Source organism: Sinocyclocheilus rhinocerous, unplaced genomic scaffold (assembly GCF_001515625.1).
Source record: "Sinocyclocheilus rhinocerous isolate Xijiao unplaced genomic scaffold, SAMN03320098_v1.1 scaffold569, whole genome shotgun sequence".
Lineage (NCBI taxonomy): Eukaryota > Metazoa > Chordata > Actinopteri > Cypriniformes > Cyprinidae > Sinocyclocheilus > Sinocyclocheilus rhinocerous.
The window spans coordinates 360,449-366,382 of record NW_015652146.1 but is presented as its reverse complement, the minus strand read 5'-3'; the positions used below and the strand labels follow the sequence as shown (position 1 = coordinate 366,382).

The 5,934-nt window shown below is 46.3% G+C and overlaps 1 pseudogene; it reads right to left on the bottom strand.

Moving 5' to 3' along the window:
- Positions 1-2,046: 2,046 nt before the first annotated feature.
- LOC107713745 (RNA-directed DNA polymerase from mobile element jockey-like) lies at positions 2,047-5,207 on the bottom strand (annotated as a pseudogene).
- Between the last annotated feature and the right edge of the window lie 727 nt (positions 5,208-5,934).

The window sequence follows — 5,934 nt, the reverse complement described above, 5'->3', positions numbered from 1 at the left end:
AGTAATGTTTACTATTGTCATTTTTGCATTATTGACAAACTATTTTCCTAATTAATGCTGTTCAGTTGCTTTGACACAATCTGTATTGTTAAAAGCGCTATATAAATAAAGGTGACTTGACTTGACTTGACTTTGTCTTTCTGTAGACCAAGATATCATCCACAATGGCCACAACTCCAGGCAGACCTTCGTAAATCTAATCTATTTTCTGCTGGAAAATATCCTGGGCTGAGACAATGCCAAAAGGTAGGCGACAAAATCAGTATCTACCGAAGATTGTATTGAAAGTGGTCAGTTTCTAGTTTTTTTCAGAAAGCTTGATTGCCCAGTAGCCGGATCTAGCATCCATCAAGTAGGCTCCTGCCAACTTTGGTGTGATATCATCTAATGTAGGCAGAGGATAGTGTGGCCGCTTTATAGCCTTATTAAGATCCCGTGGATCCAGACATACTCTCAGCTTACCAGTCTTGGGCTTCTCCCAATCTGTTGGCTCTGTCTCTTTCACAATGATACCTTGGTCCTCCATGGAGTCCAGCTCCTCTTTCAGCCTGTCTTGCAGGGCGAAATGAACTCTCCTTGGTGGGTGAATGACTGGCATGGCTGTCGGGTCCAGCTGGATGTTGCATTCTCCAGGAAACAGACCAATGCCTGTAAACACATCAGCGTATTCATCTATAATCGACTCAGAATCTTTCTCTGGGGAGGATACAGACAGCACCAGCTTAATCATGTCCAAGTCTAAGCATGCTTTTAATCCAAGCACAGGGGGTGACTGGGTGTCCACAATAAAGAAGCCTAGTGGCATGGCATTCTCTTTATATTTGAAGTGCAGTTGGCATGTGCCTTTAACTGACAATGGCTGTCCACCATATCCTGTGAGCTTTTTGTGTGTAGGCTGCATCTTTGTCTTTATTGCAATTTTTTTTAAGTCTCTCTTGGGTATTACATTAACCAGAGCACCCGAGTCCAGTTTGAATTTCAACGGCGAGCCATATTATTTTATTTCAACCTCAGCAAAAGCTTGCTCAGATGAAGTAATTGTGTTTGTGACAGAGTCAATAAAAAATTCAGTACTCACATCTGGGTATCCCTCTTCAGGTTTTTCACTTACAATATGCACAGATTTCGATTTAGACTTGCAAACCTTTGCGAAATGATTCCACTTTCCTCATTTAGCACCCTGCTTTCTATCTGGGCAGCATTGTACCAGAGGACTGCAATCTCGATGACGAAATTGAAAATCGGATAAAGCAAGCCTCTGTAGCCTTTGGCAGATTTCGACGTAAAGTCTTTCAAAATAAGCACCTTGAAATGCTTACTAAAGTTAACATCTATAAAGCTGTCTGTATCACCTCTCTTCTTTACAGCTGTGAAGCCTGGGTTATATATAGCCTGGGTTATATAAGTTGCTGGAGCATTTCCATATAGGGTGTTTGCAGCGAATTTAGCTGATTACATGCTATGACTGTGTACCCCACTTTGAAGTGCTTGCTAGGACAAACTGTAAGAGCATGGAAGCCATGATCACTGAATATCAATTACGCTAGGCACATTATTAGGCTGCCTCAAGATCAACGTCTAATCCTCTATGGTCAGCTCCATCAGGGCTGCCGTTCTTCAGGGGTCAGAAGAAACGATATAAAGACCAACTGAAAACATCACTAAAGAAGTGTCTACTGAATCCCTCATGCCTGGAAGAATTAGCAGCAAACCGCACCATCTGGAGGCACGCGGGAATAGTGCAGCTGGAATCAGAGAGAAATAAAGGAAACAACAAAAAAGACTAAGGAGACACACAACCATGCCTGCCCCTACAAATTCGGACTTAATTTGCCCAACCTGCAATAAAATCTGTGGATCAAGGATACACTGTAAAAAAAATTCTGTAAAATTTAAGGTAGAAAAACGGCAGATGTGGTTGCTGGAATTTTACCGTAAAAAATACGGTAGCAACATTTTAGGTTTTACGGTTTTAACTTAGCTGATATAATGTTAATATGTTGTTGTTCGTCCTTCGCTGGCGAAGATGACCACGACTTCTTCGAATCACTGGATGTTGTGGGTGCGAAGATGGCTAATGAGTCCAATCCTCGCTCTGAAAGTTCGATTGCAGAATGGACAGGCGAATGCTGGAGCCGAGTTTGCCAGAGATGCGGTGCCGAGTCTGCTCTTGCGATGCTGGCGCTTCTGCTGCTGTTCTTCTATGCGACTTATCTCATACCCCGACACCCCAGATCTGACCAAGGTGCACCAGGCAGAGCGCTCTTGTGCAAGATCTTCCCAGGAGTCGGGACTGATGTTGCAGCATTTCAAGGATGCCTTCAAGCAATCTTTGTAGCGCTTTCTTTGTCCCCCTTGGGAGCGCTTGCCCTCCTTCAGCTCTCCATAAAGGAGACGTTTTGGTAGGCGTTCGTCAGACATGCGACAGACATGACCTGCCCATCTGAGCTGGGAGTGCTTGAGCATGGCAAAGACGCTCTCCATCTCTGCTCTCTGGAGTACCTCTGTGTCAGGAATTTTATCCTGCCATTTGATGTGCATGATGTTTCTGAGGCAGCGCATGTGAAAAGAATTGAGCTGTTTGGCATGCCGACTGTACACTGTCCAGGTTTCACTGGCGTACAGTAGGGAGGGCAGGACAACTGTGCGATATACTTTGAGCTTGGTCTTCACGCTAATACCTCTTCTTTCCCATACTCTGTCATAAAGCCTGCCGAAAGCAGAACTTGCCCTGGATAGCCGATAATTGACTTCCTCATCAATGCTGACATGACGGGACAGTGTAGTGCCAAGGTAGATAAATTTGTCCGCCACTTTAAGTTCCTCGCCGTTGACTATGATGGTTGGTTCAGTGTATGGTGTTGCAGGGGCTTGCTGAAAAAGTACTTTGGTCTTTGTGCTTATTGTAAGTCCAAAGTCATCACAGGCTTTGGAGAACTGATCCATGCTCCTCTGCATGTCCAACTGAGTGCTGGCATTTAATGCTCAGTCGTCAGTGAAGAGAAAGTCATGGGCGGTGGCTTCCTGGACTTTTGTTTTGGCCCGCAGTCTCCGCAAGTTAAACAACTTTCCATTGATACAGTATCTGATACCGACGCCAATGTCATCGTCGTGAAATGCGTCTGTCAGCATAGCTGAGAACATCATACTGAAGAGAGTGGGGGCAAGGACACATCCCTGTTTGACGCCATTTGTTACTGGGAATGGCTCAGAGTATACATCGCCATCCTGTACGCTTGCCTGCATGCCGTCATGGAACTGCCTAACCATTGCGATGAACTTGCCAGGGCAGCCGAACTTGGACATGATCTTCCAAAGTACTTCTCTGGAGACAGTATCAAAAGCTTTTGTCAGGTCCACAAAAGTGGTGTAAAAGCCGACGTTCTGCTCCTGGCACTTCTCTTGCAGTTGACGTGCAGCAAAGATCATATCTATTGTCCCACGCCCCTGCCGGAACCCGCACTGACTCTCAGGTAGCATGCCACGCTCCAGATGTTGGTTTAAGTGGTTCAGCAGTATCCTGGCTAGAATCTTCCCTGCGACAGATAGCAGGGAGATGCCGTGGTGGTTGTCGCAGTCTTGTCGGTTCCCTTTATGCTTATAAAGATGAACAATGGAGGCATCCTTGAGCTCCTGTGGGACTTTCTTTTGGTTCCACATGGATTGGAATAACTCAGAAAGCTTCCTGTTCAACTGTGGACCGCCAGAGGTGTAGATTTCCGCTGGAATGGAGTCAGCCCCTGGTGCTTTGCCACTAGAGAGACATTTAACTGCTTCTTCCACCTCAACTGCAGTAGGGGGGTCGGCAAGCGAGTGATCTATTGCAGCTTGCGGCAGACGGGCAATCGCTGCGTCATTGATGGAGGACGGGCGGTTAAGAACACTATTAAAGTGTTCTGCCCAGCGCTGAAGCACTTCTTCCTTGCCTGTTATCAGTGTGTTCCCATCTGCACTGAGGAGGGCAGACAATCCTGAAGAAGTGGGACCGTAGACAGCCTTGAGTTCGCTGTAGAAGTTCTTTATGTTCTTACGATCAGCAAAAGCCTGGATCTCGTCAGCTTTCTCACTCAGCCAATCATCCTGCATTCGTCGCAGTTCAAGTTGGACGGTTCTTCTGATGTTGTTGAAAGCATCTTTCTTGGGTGCAGAGGACGGATCATTAGGGTATGATCTGTGAAGTCGATGCTTTTCATCTAGCAAAGATTGAATGTGCTCATTGTTGTCATCAAACAAATCCTGGTGCTTCCGTGTGGTGGTACCCAACACTTCCTTGGCAGTGGCATAGATCGTGTCTCTAAATGTAATCCAGTCTGAGTCAACATCGTGCAAGTCAAAATGTAAAGGTTCCAGCTTGCTATCCAGCTCTTCTGCCAGTGACTGCTTAACCTGGGCACACTTCAGCTTAGAGACATTCAGTCTCATTGGAACCTTCTTCCCCTGCGGCCGTCTTGGAGGCTGAATTCTGATGTTAAGCTTGGAGATCAGCAGCTGGTGATCGGTCCAGCATTCTGCACCACACATTGCTTTAGTTACTTTGATGTCTTGCCTGTCTCTTTGCCTAACGATAACGTAGTCTAGTAGGTGCCAGTGCTTTAAACGTGGGGATGCATCCATGACATCTTATTCAGGTTTGGAAGGCAGAAAACGGTGTTGCTGATTAGATGCTAATGTGCGGCACAGATTTAGAGTAACAGTACACCATTACTGTTGCAGCTGCCAATGCCGTTGTTCCCTAGGACTCCTTCCCATGATGCATGATCATTGCCAACCCTGGCATTGAAGTTACCAAGAATAATGAGTTTGTCTGTTCTGGGAATGGCTAATATAGCCACTTTCAAGTCTAGGTAAAAGCTTTCCTTGACCTCATTGGAGTTAGTCATGGTGGGGGCGTAGGCGCTGATGAGCGTGACAAAGCGCTTCCTAGGGAGTGGCAGTCGGGACTGTCATCAGGCGATCGCTGATTCCTTTGGGAGGTGCAGCCAGCTTGTTGACCAAATTGGTTTTAATGGCGAATCTTCTTGCTTGCGTCCAATCCAGTAGAAAATGTATCCAGCGTGCACTTCCGACAACTGTCCTTCTTCAGCGTAGCGAGTCTCACTGAGAGCAGCTATCTGCACTTTGTATCTGGCCAACTCTGTGGCAATAAGGGCAGTCCTCCTCTCTGGTCTGTTGCACACATTCCATGTGCCTATGATGAGCGGTGTCATGGTTGTTTTTCTTTCTTTCTTACCGCTTTAATGGGTTCTCCGCCAGCCGCCTGGCCGTGCTGGCCAGGGTAGAGGTGAAGCAGGCAATGTTTGAGGCACCTTTTCTAGCCCCTTCCCCAGACTGCTCCGTCGCTCAGGTGGCTGCCGAATTCCAACGCTGCTTCATTGATGGAAAGCGACCCTATGGCCTGAGCCGCCATGAGTGCAGAATTGTGACTACGACTGCCAGTGTGACCACACCTGTCACTTCGCCATGCACTCGTCGCCGCAGGACTTGAGGGAATGATAGTGTGAAGTCATGACTTGCGCATGAATTGGATTATAGTGATAATGTGATTATAATGAATTGAATGTTAATATACCAACCTATTGAAGTACTGAAATCTGTTTTGTACCTTTGTAATACACTGATAACCACCAAATGCAGATGGTGATGAGAAAGTCACATGATGAACCAGAGCCCATCACAAGCAGCTTTTAAACATTAACATATATAGAAGGTGCACAGTAGGTGTCATGACTTCGGTCTGATCTGCTGTGTTTTGTCTTTCTGTGTCTGTGTGCTTGGTCTCTGAGCACATGGGTTTTGTTTTGACAGCTCACCATTTGCTCCGCTGTCTGTGTGGTGTTTTTCCCCTCCCACTCGTTATCCTTAATTCTCTTTTGTGTTTTCTGTCACACCTGTTGCCATTCATTCCTCATTAGCCCTTCCCTATTTTAGATCCTC